We start from the raw sequence: 15,921 nt of genomic DNA, 5'->3' as shown, positions 1-15,921 counted from the left end.
GTTGATTTGAGGTGGCTCCTTAGTGTTACTGCCTTTGTCGCAACTTCAGGGCCATGATACACTGATGTAAATTGTGGTCACGCAGCAGCACACCTACTTGGATGATTCTGAATTACACGCACTGAACTATGAAATATCAGGGCTTCTGCTATTGCTGGATCTTGCAAATGAGCTGGCTTTGTCCATTTATCTCTTGTCCCTGTGCCCTCTTCTTTTATTTGATTATTTCCACCTCTCCTGTCTTTATTCACTGCGCTGTGACCGGTGTTCTGTTACAGCGTTACCTTTAATTACGTCTACGTCAAAGTCCGTCGTCCCTACCCGTGTTTAACAAGAAATGGCTTGAAGTTTAACAGGTAGAGGAAGAGTAGGTGATTTTCTTCATATTTCTGTGACCTATAGGGCTGTTGACACCCAAAGCTGCTGAATATCTATATGCCAATTCCATTTCATCAGCTCTGGTTTAAAGTCCCGTCCAAGGGTCTCCCAACGTCTGACAAGCTTTTCGGTGGCGCCATCTGAGATAGGGCCAAGTGGAAATTGTACCTTGCCATTAATCATTCCTGCAGTTTTATTTCATATCTAAGTGTATCTTAATTGATGCAATATCCTTTGAAAAATGTCCTTTCATCGGCACTTCAATTTGCTGAATTTGACCTTTTCCTTCCGTGCCCCCCTGGAGTGCTTATCAGGTGCTCAATCATGGGTGCTTTTTGGCATCCCAAACATTTAGGGCCTTGTCTAGGTCATTAGCTTCCTGGTCACCTGCATTTTTAATTGTGATTTCCTGTATCGATTTGGTGACACGGAGTTCAAAAGTTACTTTCTTCTGGTGTCCTTATGGCACCATCCCCTCTAACCTTCATGCTTGTAAAGTCGGGACCATTTTTCTTCATCGCGGAGAAGACAGGTGGGTTGATGAGCTGACTTGGTAGGAACCCAAGTGTGCTGCTCGGCTTAGCTAGCTCGCTCCCACTCCACAACTTTAGCGGTCAGGCTTACCATTATACTGCTGTGTGTTGAAGGTGAGGTAAACTACACAACTAGTGTGTGATCTAGAACAACAATCATCGTAACGCCCCCTTTCCACTACAGGCTGCGACTGATCAGCGACCAAAAATCTGACTGATCGCTCAACGAATTTCACAGATGACTAACAAATTCTTGTTTGTGTTTTTTTTAGTAATACTTTTATATTGTGCATTATATTCCCAACTATGAAATCAAGGGTCACACAAATACGATTTTGGTCACTCCAGGGGGCCTTGATTGAAATGAAAGCTCACCTGCGTTAGTACGATGCATACTTAATTGTTAGTTAACATTTAAGTTAGGAACATGTACTCCAAACTTAACCACAAAGAATACAGTCAACATGGTCATCATCTCAAAGAAGTGAATATTTGAAGCCGTGCTATATAAGTAAAAAACTTTGATTGTTGTACTTTACAGGCAACTTCATGAAATGTTTCACTCCTCCGGCCCGGAAGTTAATGCTGTATCCTGGTAATAACAAAAATTGTCAGGCGGTTCGATTTCCCTCACCATTTCAAGGGATCATGCAACCTTTGGTGGGAATTGTGAGAAAATTGGTAATCATGCTTAAAATAATACGGCGCCATCCCAGTCTTACAGTCATTAATCATCCTACACATAGATGGGACTTCAGAGGCCGCAAAGAGCACAAGTCATCAATGGTGGGTCCCCTAATTCATCCTTCACTTAAAGTGTACAGAGTGACATACATTATTTAAATTGCGTTCACTCACAAGGATAGTGCAATACTTTTGCATAGTTTCCCTCGCGGCCCTTTAATTTCGGTCCGCAGCGTGTTTTGTGGGTAATGTTGCATCCTGGGGAGGGATGTAAATTTTGTCATTTATCTTTCGGTGGCAGTCTCTCCTGCCACCTCGCACCCTGGTACCACTGGGGACCGGGAAATGGCCTCTCCGCCACTTCACTCGCTACTTTATGACAGCAGCACTGATTTGAAAACGAAGTTTGTTGTCCTATCTCCAGCGCAGCCCAATATCTCGTGTTATCATCAAAGCTTTGTCGCTCATGTTTTTGGGCTATATGGTGTGAGTGTGGTGTCATTAATCTTTCTTTGTCACTTTGGGATGCCGTATCACAACCTCGGCACAAGTTCGTGACTTGCGTGCTTAAGCGATCCCGCCAGCCGCTCCGAGGCGGCTCGGGAGCCCCGCCATCGCTCGCCGGTGACCCGCCACCAGGTGTATTGTGTGGTCTCTGTTGTTGGGATGGTCCCGGCATTCTTGCCGGGACCTACATTCCCCCACATTTGCCCGCCAGTGATTCCCCGCACAACACCTTTCACCCGGCACATTAACATGGCGAACACGTACGGCCGGCGCCCTGAACCAACTCCACTTCATATAATTTCCATATCTTGGCAGCGCTTTATTGCTCGACTGCATGCTAGGGCCTGTCAAAGTTTGTAAGGAAAGTTGGAATTTATCGCCTGTGTTCCCCCCTGTGCCCCAAGCCTTTTTGCTTTCCTGTGAGGGCTGTGAGGCAGAGGGCATGTGGCAATGCCTGCTGAACTTGCCTTCATCCATCATCGCTGTCACACCTTCCTCGTTGCCATGACCTTTGTAACCGCGGCAACCATCAAAAGAACCGGGCTCTGGACTAGTTACATAGCGGAGGCCTCGGCGCCTCCCATTTCTCCAGCTACTTTTGCTTAAATGGATCCGCATCTCTTCCTGTTTAGTACAGAGAGATTAGAATCTGCTTTATTGCAGGCTACATGCAGATGGAGTCTATGAAGGACTGATGAATGGTACTTCCCAAATAGGATCGTCTGCTCGGGATATGTGAGGGGTGGGGCTTATGGTGCAAGGGCAGCGGAGGGCGGGCGGATGTCAAGTAGCACAGCCGAGGTTGAAAAAAAGGTCCCCAGTGGTGGTCCTTTATCTAGAATTATGCTGTAGGTGATATAGAGGTGTCGTGCATTGTCCCCTGTGAAAGGCGCACGGGTTAAATTATGCATTTGGCACCAAGATGTTTGACGAAGGTAAATTGAAGCGTGCATAACCCAACCAGCGATGATCCGTCATTCCTGGCGCTAAAGTTGGAAGAAAGAAGCAGCAAGACGGGCCCAAATCTGAATTGTTTCGAAGCATTGTCTTTATCCTGTTCTTCTTCTTTCTCCTCCAGGGCACTTTTTACTGAAGACTATAATTACACCATTTGTCTGAAGTGGATTCTGTAGTCTAGTCACGTTCGTAGGGACACAACAAGAAGGGAACCTCGACACCAGGGCAGCACCAGGTGTTAGGTGGCCAGAATCACACTACTAATAACACTATCACAGATATGAATATCATAATTATAAATATGATAGTTATGCATGTATGTCAAGGATATTCAATCCCATGTCCAGTTCGGTGTGGTCACAGAGGTTAGAGCTGGAAGTCTGGCCACGACAATTTGTCAACAGTCAAACCTATACTCTGGCTGCAACACAGTGCTAGCTAGTGTGTGACACATTGGTATGCCCGTCTGTCAGTGTCTGTACAGAAGTTGTCTGTTTGACACATTTTAAGTGTGAAACCCCTGAGGGTGGTTTGAGGCCAAGAGGGGAAATCACTGGCTTTCGTCCAATACAACTTTTAGTTCCTCCTCGTAAAGTTCCTCTCCAAAGTCTGAAAAGTTTCAATATCGGATCACATCAGGTCAGCTTAGATGTGCATACTGGCAGTGATTTTGCAAAAGAAGGAGACACTAAGACTTCATCTTGCTGCATTACTAGGCACAGTCAGCCTTTCTATACCAGACACAACTCAGACACAACACAGACAGGCTCACTTTACTGCAATATATCAGAAAACTTTCATTAGTCCTCCTTCCACATGTGGTACAGGACTGCGGGTATTGAATCTGCCTACAAGTCTCCTGCACACTTGCGATGCCATATTTCAATCATCTTGGATAGGCAGAATGATTTGACTGGGGGTCAGCGGGTCCCTGTTCCAAGTACCCCCATGCCCGTAGGGTTTGCCGGTGTCTGGCCTCCCATTGTCTACACATACAAGCAACATAGATTGCCACCTGTTTTATGCCTCATTGCACCGGCTCTCCATACTAAAGCGCAGAAGAGAAGGTAGTGGAATTCCAAGTCTGATTGAAGACAAAGGGCTCCAGCGTTCCATGGGGCCGGCTCAAGGTTGCTGGTCTGAATGAATTGGTTTGACCCTGAGCACAGGGTGGAATTATGTGGCGCCACAGGGTTAGGACCTCCAGACCCCGGCTCCTCCAGAGGTCCAAACTCCATTGAAATCAGCATAGAGATTACACTACAAAGTGGATGACCCTTTCCTGTTGCAATCTCGACAGCCTACGACCTCGCTATTGCTTGGTTTGAGCCTGTAGGATCTCAAGGATTATGGAAAAGTATTTCACCATCTTTTCCTGGTGGTGATCTGTTCTGCCAGCGTGGTGCCGCTGGGAGGCCAGCTAACTCCTTCAGGGTCAACTCCTTCCCTAACTGTGTTCTTGACCCCGCTGGCCCACAGTTTGAACTTTTTTCTTGTAAGGGTAACAGGGGTGAGAGCCCTTAATTAATTAATTACCCTATCATCATCCCAAATGCCCCCCATACCAAACACTTCAAACCCCTGGATATGTAAATTATACACCTGTGCAATTTCATACCAGATTGCCCTCCCTGGCACCAGGCTTCTTGAGAAAAGATGAAGTTTGGAAGTGGGGGGTTAAAGCCTTTCAGAACTCAAGTGCAGTTTTATCAGCTCTGCCCCAGGTCATTTTGCATTATGTCAGTTTGTTTGGCCTTGGGAACATTATTAGTGTCTGTAGCCAGGGGTGAAATGAAATTGGTTTTTAATGCTCAGAGTGCTTAGTCCTTTTACTGAACAGGTTGTTGGGCTAAAACTACCGTAAAGAGTGTTCAAGAAGGGACTTCAGGGCCACTTATACTAAGAAGGCCAGGGATGTTTCCTGTCATTGATATGAAAAGCTTATCAAGGAGAATGTCTAAAACTGTAATCAAGGATTGAATTAGGATGTCTTTGCAAAGTCTACTCATTTCTGTCTTATAAGGATAAGAATTTCAGAATGATTAACATTGACATTTTTGAAGTGTAATTCAAGTGAAGTATATTTTGTTTGTAATTTTGACTCTTCAACAGCTAAATTTCAGTCTTATGAAGACCATATGCCAAATCTTCCTCAGAATGTTGATATGTCGTTTTGTCTGGTTTTCTGACATGACCTCCATTTTGTTTTGTTTTGAAATGAAACCTGAGCCCATGTAATCATGTCAGATGCAAACACTGCAAAATAATGAAATAGAAGATAGAATTAACTTGTACATATTATAGGTGTCATCTATAACTCGTCAACTTATGGTGTTTAACTGGAAGGTTGGAATATCTGTATCCAGTATGGGTACAAGGCCAAAAGTTGACATTTCGAATGGCTAAATATTGTTCCACATACATACAGTGTATCGCGTTTCCCATAACAGAAGAGTATTAAATTTTATCAGCTGTTAGAAATCTCCAATAGATGACAACTTGCTTACATGTGGATCTGTTCCAAGTTTTGGTACAACCTGGGACATACTGTGTCAGACAAAGGAAAAGGTTTACCTATCAACAGCTGAGAAATACTCACAACTGTTTATGCTATGAAGAGATCCTGTCCAATAAACTCAGACTCCAATTACGTGTATACTCTGTTGTGTAAGATTGGCCCTACTGGCCAGAGCAACAAGTAGACTGAAAAGTGGGGCTTTCCACTGGTTAACCTAAGGGCAGGGGCCAGCACCCTTGTTTGTTCTCCATGTCTGGAGGTCAATCTCGAGTGCTCTGGGCTGAAAATACCGGGGTTACTAGAGGTGACAAAAATTTGTCTTCGGCATTCAGAAAATGTGAGATTGATAGGCAGGAAAATCTTGTACAGAGGATGTGTGCAAGATTTGTCTTGATATGTGTAGAATGAAATGTATATCAACTTGTGAGTGTGGTAGATTTGGTGGGAATTCTTTCCAAGTGTAGACCTGAACTTTTGAAAGTCACTTAATACCTGTCAACAGAATTAGGTAGGTTAGGTTTACAATAAGGAGAAAGGACAAGTGGATTTAGTGGGAAGAACACGGCCTTAGGTGGTATTTTCCCCTGTTAACCTTTGGGTTAAGGGCCAGTGCCCTTGTTTGTTGTTAACATGCCTGGGTCAATTTATAGTCTTAATGATTTGTCTTTGTCAATCCCCGATCAACCAGTAATATGTTTTCAGAATGGTCTGTAGAAAAGTGCAGCTGACTTTCCCTAACATTTGGTTGAGAAAAAAAGACACTGTTAATTTTGTTGCTTGAAAACAAAACAAAACATCATAAAAAAAGTGAAATGTTATAACGCTGGCAGGTTAATTACTGTGTTGCACAAAGTTGTGTTTTTATCATTCATATAAGGGATCCAAAAGGGACCGATACCAAGCGCTATCGGTCATCCAACAAACGTAATGAAGTGTTTTCTTGGCGGCAGTTACTGCGATCGTATTATAGCATCTCGAATTAATGATGGTCACTAGAATGGTCCCATCTGTCAATTCGGTATAAAAAGGTAAAATTGATATAAATATTGGGCGTTGTTTTGTTGCTGGACAGCTGGCTCCCCCCACAGGTATCACTTTTCCGCAAGTGGGGGGCTGGGAGCCCCTCACCCAAGGGGCAAGGGGCAAGTGACCCTGTTTGTTCTCAACCTCCACGGGTCAAGCTGGTCCCCAAATTGTAAATCGTATTTCCAGTTCGTATAATAACCAGGAAACGCTTTTGAGCCGCCGCTTGTATAATTGCATGGATGTTGGCCACGTCACCTGGCCTTTCTTTATTCATGTGAAGGTGCAGCAACCGGACCAGATCCCAGCCGCCACCTGTGTCTGCCGCTCTCAGTGATACCGTTATTATTCAGCTCGCCAACCTTACACCACTTTTTATTACTTAGTTCAACCGGACACACTGACGTTTAAGTGTTTACAAGATCTGCATCTTGTATTTCTCCTTACACAACTTCATATAGATGACTGGCTAAACAAGTGTTTCAAATGTGCTCACAATACAATATTTTGTTGTTGTTGTTCTATGGGAAAAAAGTTGCTTTGCTTTTTGGGAAAGTGGTGCAGACTAAATCCTGAATTGCTGCTTACTTGAGTTTTGCAAAGTTTCCCACTCCACCGCTCTGCATACATGCATTGGTAAGCACAGAGCCAGGAGTAAATCAACAGGTTGCATGGGAACCTTTTGAGGCCAACTGACCCTTGGTCCCTCACAGGGCAAGGGCCAGTGCCCCCATCATCCTGGCAACACAATGTCCCAAAGGTTTGCTGGACTCTGCAGTCTTTACAACTGGTAGTGCCTTCAAATTATGGAGGACCCCAAAGGGCAAGGGGTAGTGAGAGAACACAAAGTCACAGGACCAGCAGGCCAGGCCAGGTCAGCATAGGGCAAGGACCAGTGCCCTCTGTCTCTATAGAGCTGCTTGTGTCCTATAGTCCCGTCTGTCTGCTCCCTGCCCTCTGTGCCTGACCCCTCAGGCCAGAGGTGTCAAAACAGATGGGAATCCAGCCACCCTGTCAGGGAACTGTATTCAAAAATAGGAACATGTAATAAGTGCACTTGTGGCCACGTGGTGAGCTTTCTTACAAGTATACTCTGAGCTCCACAATCCCTTCTTGTGGCCCTCTATGTTTGGTGGAATGCAAGCGGTCTTAAAAGACTTTTGCAACCCAGTCTTTGGAATATCCCTCCTTTGAGTCGACTGCTAATTTGTTGAATATCAAGCTCCCAGATCGGGTGAATGGCAGTCAAGTACTCAACTGGAGATACAGTTTACTTCTAATGGGGTTTATGGGTGCACTGTAAATCTATAAATTCATTCTGGTTTGACTTTTAAAGCCTGCTGAGTTTGTTTGAACTATTGTCCAAGAAGCATTCTGCTGAACTGGAGTGGTGTACATTATATTCTCATTAGGCACAGTGGGGTGCCCATTCATGCCTGGGTGTCAAAGAATACAAGTGGCAGCTATCAGGACCTGTCAATCACCTGTTGAAGAGGGAGTGACACATTTGGACTCAATGGACAACACAAATATTGTTGGCTTCCTGCTGGTGTGAATAGCTTCTGTCTCACCCCTGAGAGCCTTCACTAACCACTGTCAGTGGGGCAGGCAACTGTGAACAGAGATGTCTATAAATAGTAAGGACAGTAGAGGAGACCTTCAGACAAAAATCAGTGACTTCTCCATTATCCTGTTTCTTAGCCTTTCTCCGGGAAAGAAGCTCAATCAGATATACTAGTGAAAAGAACTTCTTTTTTAAACAAGTCATCAACTATGAGTACATTGTTAGAATATACAGCAGCAGGAAGTAGAAGTACATTGTAGCGAAGTGGTATACATGTCCTTTTGTCGGACACAATTGGCTTGCAAAGTAGCAATCCTTTTCCGGATTGAGGAATTCCACCCTCCGATAGCTTCCCAAAGTCTATGTGAGATTGAGTTATGCATTGTCAGGCCCTTTGGAGATTCTCCCAACTCTTCTGCCTAATCCTGTGAAAATGGGACAGAGATTGCAGTCACCTTATATGGATGTGTCTAAAGTCTGAAGAGGAAATGTTCCTTGGGATTCGATGAAGAAAAAAAAGAAGAATTCTCTTTTGTAGTGTTGATTGACTGGAGGCTGCAGTATGATTTTTGTTTTGAAAAATCTTATACCATGTGGTACCCTTTGACCTACATTGGAGCCACAAGTCTGGTCATAAACATTAATCAGCAGAGATATTACCATCTAGAAATATCAGTGAACAATCGTGCATGTTATAACTCCCACAAAATACACCACGCACATTCCTGAACAAGCATCTTCATCACTTGCCATTCCCAGCAGCACTGTAACACACGCAGAACCCCCCGTCCTACTAAACATTTTCCTCAGGTGCAGGTATAGTCCTTTTACGGCGCCCAGTTGTAGCCTTCCTTTCTGGGATTAGATTGCCTATCGTGCAGTGACATTCACTTTTATAGCGGTTTGCCACCATGGCTTGACAGGTTATTGCCAGACCCATAACACTTAAAGGATACACTTTTCCCCGTGTATGATGATGCTAGGTTTGTTTCTCAGTGGCAGGCTCAGAAGGTGATAAATGATTGTGTAGTAATCAGGTGTGAGTGTGTAATATACAAGGCAAAATGCATGTAATGACTGCGGTAAGTTCTCAGTCAGTCTGCTATTGGCATAATGTTTTCATGGGAATGCTGATTGGGATACCTGTACCCTCCATGATAGCAAGGTTGTATCCTTGTGCATATAATTGTGCCTGATTGACTTTTTCTTACATAAATGGTCTTCCTACACCCTCTTTCCACTAGAGATTGCGACCACTAAGAGACTGATGAGTGACCAAAAATTTGACAGATCCAGCTCAACGAATTTCTTAGATAAAGAAAAAAAAAAATTTATGTTTTGTATATCATGTTGCCCTTTAAATCATGTTCTTAAATTGTGCATCATATACCAATTTCCCGCTCACTGATTTCCCCGTAGAAAGGTGGTCTTAGCTGTGTTAGTAGTCTGCTAATGTTGTGTATTTGTAGTACTTGAGTAGCACCGCTAGAAGCTAAAAAGGGGTTGGAAATCATAACCTTTCTTGTTATTTGCAATTCGTCAAAATCTACATTTTCCCCTTGGAGAACTTCATCTTTTAAACTTAAACTACAGTACAGTACACATTGAGTAGATTACAATAGCAGAATGTTTGTCATACAGGCATCTGTTCCCAATAGATGCCAAACTTGTCTCTACACAAATTGCTTTCATAAGGAAATCTTGTCCAAGATTAAATTTTCCTCAGTCTTCTTTAATATCTTTTTCCCCGCGTCAAAGTTTCTGGCACACGAAGACGCAACATTGTGCCAGTCGTTGACATTAAAGTTTATTGCACCCTCCTAACAGAACCTAAAGGTTACAGCACTTCTGTGTGATGAGCCCTGTCACAAGTCTGGGCGAAAATCACTGCAATACTTATATTTACAAAATGGCATGTCAAATCTTGATGGGTATCTTGTGTAAAAGTGGCTTGTAGTTTGGTAAATGACACGTTGGGGCCATGACAGTGAGGGATGACTCCATTAGGTTTGGGTTTTCTGGTTCATAATTTCCGGAGGTGAAAGACGTGAAAAGGCACAAAATTGCCCAAATAGAGGTTTTGCTGTCAGCAAGCTCAAATTAGCTGCATAGGTTTCATAAATCATGAATTTAAGGGCATGATCTAGAAGGTATTGAATTGCTCAGAAGGCATGCAATAGTTGTGGAAGGTGAGGTGCCGCAAAGTGACAAAGTTCTGAAGTTCACAATACCTGCTAGTCCTCTAGGAGCAATTACTTTCCCCTGCACACTTTTATTACCATTATTTATGTATTCGGGTCCCTCGCTTAAAAGATTTAAGTTCGAGTATGTATAAGTTGTTAAAAGTGTCAATCGCAGTAACAGAGATGGCTTTCTTTTCGCAAAACTGGCACAAATTCTATTACAATATTGTGTAATAGTAGTAATGTACCAGAATAATATCTACTGTGATTGTTTCAATTGCCAAAATGTCGCAGGGTAAGTGTGCGTCAATGCCATTATTAGTGTGATCGTTTTATTGGCCCAGTCTCAAAACTGACTTTTCTCTGAAAAATAGGAATAGATTATACCGTAGATACATAAAATGTTACCACAAATGTGATTGAAATTGTTTTTTCTTACCTGTTATACATGATACCAGTAAGTCACCCCTCTGTAAGGTCATAACAATGATTACTTTTCACATTCCTATCTTAGGTCATGTAAGGCCTTGAAGTTGAACTAAACTGAAAACAACATTTTTGTCATGTTGCCATTACCAAATGTGAGCTTGTCACAGTGGATAACTTTCAATGAACTACTAGTTTAAAGCATATGCAGTCGATTATATTTCCAGCACAATTGCAAAAGTGAACGGTAATTATTTTCAGAAGCAAGGACAGATTCCAAAAGTTTCAAGTTCTTCGAACAACTTTGCACTTCTTGTTGAGTGGAAAAAAGAAACAATTTGCTTTTGGGCTATCGTATCTAAAAGGATAGGAAATAAGTAGGAAATAGCCTTGAAGCAGATAAGTGAACCCTCTTTATGTCAGGCTGTATATCTTATTTTAGGATGCTCCACTTCATCTTGCATCATCGTTATCTGGTTGCTACTTTCCTGCTCTTCCTCCCCTGTTCCATCTGAGCAAACAGAACTTTGGTCAGCCAGGGTGAAATAACGGTCAACAATCCACCTGTATAACATTAACCTTTGATAAAGTTAAGGATAAAATTGCACTTTATCACTAGGTGCGGCTTTTACTTACATGTGTATGAAGCAATAATACTGTGGGTGATCAATAGAGAAATGTTTTTACCGGTCTGCATATATTTGATATTGTTTACTCAGGCCAGTGGCAAACATCCTCCATCTGATATGAAAGCTAGTCTGAATACGGGAACTGTCATATTTGTTATGCTCTGGACGTTTTTAATGGCTATCGACTTTGATATCATCTGTGGTGGCTTTTTTTAACCACGATTTGCCCCTTCCGGCCTAGCGAAAGGCTATCAAACCTCCAGCGCAAACCTTTACCGGTAGTTTTGGCTCGTAAAATATTCACGAAGTATTGGTTGCAAAGTGCAAAAGTCAATGAGGGAAACACAAATGAATTTATGAACGTTGCCTGGGGCTGATCAATTATTGATGCAAAATGAAGTTAACTGACTCTCAAGCCATGTACAGATTCAGGTTTACTTTCATCATCCATTAACATCATATCTATGCACCAACTGATGATTCCTGTATCTTTGCTTTTTGATGAAAAAGATATTTAAGAAATATTGAAATTGTTGTTCCTTTGTTTTTTGTTTTATTAGAAATCCATTAGATTAGACTGAACCGATCGTCAGTCAGGAAAAGGAGAAGAAGAAGATTAGACTTGGAAAAATAATCTACTTGGATTCATTGAAACAAAGATTGTACATACCGTACATATGATTACCGTAAGCGTAAAATACAACACGTACATACATATGACTACAAAGTGCATAAAACTACAGAGTAACATACGAAGATAATGACAGTGCTTTTATGAGTTGCATATACTTATATCTGAAGAATATGACTCCAAGTAAGGTATATGATACTGCAATTCCATTTCCTATCCTTTGTATTTTTTTCAAGTTCAAAAAAGAACTTTGCTATGAATTATACTGCCTTTGTTGATATTTGTGGTTGATTTGCTAAAAACAACATCCATTCAGTAGCTTGTAGCATTTGCCAGCATTCTCTCCATCGTGTGCTATATAAAGTAGCCACTTTATTCATATATTTCAGACAAAAACAATGGTAGTACAATGAATTTGCATAGAACGAAATTTATCACCATACCTGCATGATTAACACCTTTCTGTCAGTTATACTGTACAATCAAGTGCGAGTATAACATCATGTTATAAATCAATTGAATTTGTTCCTTCTTTAATTTGATTTGAGAAGTGCTATGTTTCAACTTGGCAGAGGTGAAATTGACATGAATTTCGGATGTGAGTAAGAAGAAACCTGAGCCAGTCACTTGCGTTGTGAACAGTGATTGGCAAGATGATTGTTCCTGGTATTCCCATGTTAGCATCACTTGACTGTGGTAGGTATGTTAGCACTTATTGCTGCCAGCACTGTTACTCTGAAAGGTGCTTAATCATACAGTTTGCGGTAATTAATTTGCTGTAATTGGGTATCAATTAAGACAAAGCGGGCTCACTGACTTGTTTCAATTAGCAAATCTGACTGTTTCCAAGCAGGCTTGCTGTGTGCTGGAGTATCTGTTTATATTTCTCTATTTAGGATATCGTGAATTAAGCCGTGTGAACTATGATTAAAGCATAACAAGCTCATTCATAGCATTTTGAACGCAGCCATTACTTTCTTTCACTCAATACTTCATATCCATAGATAAACAGGGTTTACTAGTCTGTAGTATTCATGTAATGGTTCGGTTCAAACAATGGCTCAATGTGGTATTCTATTGAAGATAGGACATCCAAAACAAAAATTGTCTGAATTATCAAATATAATATTTTAGTATTTCCCTTATTTGGTTCATGAAATGCAGATTTGATGCAAACATCTGAACAAATTGTTTCTTCAGAACTGAAGTAAGGCCACACGCAATGGGAGACGGCAACAATCTTTTTGAGTGACTGTGTAAAAAAAAACTTTGAGAACATTGATTATTGAAGAGTAGATTGATCTTCAACATGTACCTTGGAGATAATGGATAGTTCTATTAGAAATGGCCAAGAAAGGGATCTTTTCATTCAGATCAACATCATTAGACCTTTTTGACCTGCAATACTAGATCAAGGAGGTTAATTAATGTAGGTTTATCAATCACCGTTCAGAGAATCTGCTGTGTTCAGGACAATATGTACCGCAAGTCCTGTAAACCTTTCAACTGAATGTTCATGTTCGAGACTAGAACCTCAACGGTCACTACAGCAGTCATAAAAGACAGTAGTGAATCAGCAGTGTATGAAGTAGTAGTATTTTATTGGTCTTTGTATTTTCTCATCACCCCCTCTGAGCGAGAATTGACCATTCCAGTGAGCCTAGTGGCTAGACCTTCCATTTAGCCAGGTCCCCACCCCATTTGAACTTTAGTGCTGGTGGTATTGACCAGTTCAGCAGGTCAGCTTTCCCCCTTTCATAGCTGTCAGCTTAGTGTTATCTCACTGTATCAAAGGGTCGACCTCTGCAGCCCAGCCAGTGAATAGGAGATCTCGTCCATTTACAGCCACCAACAAGGGCTAATATGTAACACCTCCCATGTAACCTCCAACGGGGAGTTACCTACAAATGCAATTTTATCAATAATATGATTTGCTGGACAGGGAGAATTGGACGGGCATCTGCGTCGGCGATAGGCGCGGATTACGTCGGTATCGTCACGTTCAATCTTGGTGCACTCCACTGGCTATTTGTTCTCCCGAATCACTGCTGCTGGGCCAGGCTTGTATCTTGAGACCCGGCTGTATGATCGATATGAAGCAATGGCTTTGTATAGGCAAGGGAGGACGTTTCATATGATTGATGGCATGTCACGGCAATGAACTATCTGCCATCCAAGATGACTTAAAACATGGGCGGGCGTCGGTCCTCAGCATCGCCATGTACTTTCTTCCTTTTTGTTCACTTAATAAGATTGATACGCGCTCCTACCTGAGAAAATGTAAGTGGCAATTTGCGGCGCCGCGCCATTCCAAAATTTCATAAAGTTGATCAGACTATTTGTTACCGCCCCTCTCCTGGCCATTGCTGATGAGTATTTATGGTAAGAGAGTGCTGCAGGATAGTTATGTGGATACAAGGGGCGGTATATGAATCAATATTTACACCCAGGATACGATATATCAGCGAATTTTTGCGATGTTCAAATGTGCATTTTATAAAGAAAAATCAATTGGATTGAAGAAGATGGGCATGTGCTCACATTGGATGTGTTTTACAAATAGAGGGCTGCCTCCAAGATATTGTCAGGAGGTACTTGCATGGTGCTGCATCATGGAGCATTCAATAATTCTTGCAGAATTAGTCTATAAGTTAGTGGCCAAAGGAGGTTTCGCTGCATGGTATGGAGATGGTGGTTAGGGGTGATCCAAAAAAGATACAGGACAAGACAACAAGCAGCAAAATACAGTGCCTACTGATCCTAAATCACAGATCTATATGAAGTAAACATCAAAGTGTATTGGCAACTGCTGTCTTTCCCTCTTTTTTTATAGCCCTTGTAGCTTTTGTTAAAGTCACTGCCGAAGCTACAAAACACTGTGAAACACTGAAATATTAATGGAAACATGTAATGTTATGTGCCGCGTAGTCTTTTTCATATTTCATTCTACATTGTCCCAACATATAAAACTCAAATTGTATTTTTTCCCTTTTTTATTGATTCCTGACGGATCTTTCCCAGGAGATGTCATCATATTAAACTTACAAAAAAATGCATTCAAAAGTCATAGACAAGAGTAATAACAGTGATTGTATCTATCCAGTTGCTTTGAGTAACTTTTGTATCATGTATCCCTATTACCTGGATGCCTGACAGTCGTTGATGTAACAATGATTGTAAATCTGAAGACGGTTCCCAGCAAATGATATCAAATTATGTGAACTTTTTAGTCATTTATGTACCATATATCTCTTTTCCTCTATACTATAGGAGTAGAAACCATACAGCATTTCTTGAGGTATTTCTATCTTTTCGATCCATTATGTTTTAATTTTTGATGTACCTTGGTTTTGGTACTAAAATAAATATATTCTTCCATGTGCCCAATCATTTGCATGCAGGCCATGTGGATCATTCCATTTTGGTCTTTTAGAGGGGGTTATAAGTCACTGTAATCATATACACTGTACGTGTATGTGGGGGTTCGGTGTCAATCACTCAAGTTGGGCACAATATTCATTTAAAGACGTACTATGAAGACATAAGAAAGATGTAAACTTACCAGTATCATTCAAGAAGAATAAATTTGCAGGGGTTTATTATGTAGTTGCTCCAACATCATTTGCTGTAGTCTGTAGTCTGTATCTACATGTATATCTGTAAACTTGTAAAATATTAACTCCAAAGCAATGCATCAGATTTAGTTGACAAACAGGTCAGTTAAGTGAGAAACATAGTGTTTTAGATATTTACAAATGAATAGCAAGTAATTTGTGTCCAGGTATAGTAACTCAGTAGTGTAGCATGATAGGTAAACAGCATATCTACTTATTTTGTATGTCATAAAGTTGATGAAAATGTCATCTTTTGCTAGATATTGTTGTTGTT

General features: G+C 41.5%; 1 protein-coding gene across 1 annotated transcript in view; it reads left to right on the top strand.

The window, feature by feature from the left end:
- The window catches only part of LOC136428226 (uncharacterized), an 87,865-nt gene that overhangs the window by 31,071 nt on the left and 40,873 nt on the right, over window positions 1-15,921 (top strand). The window lies entirely within an intron of this gene.

This window comes from Branchiostoma lanceolatum, chromosome 2 (assembly GCF_035083965.1).
Source record: "Branchiostoma lanceolatum isolate klBraLanc5 chromosome 2, klBraLanc5.hap2, whole genome shotgun sequence".
Classification (NCBI taxonomy): Eukaryota; Metazoa; Chordata; class Leptocardii; order Amphioxiformes; family Branchiostomatidae; genus Branchiostoma; species Branchiostoma lanceolatum.
This window is presented reverse-complemented; position numbering and strand designations above follow the sequence as displayed.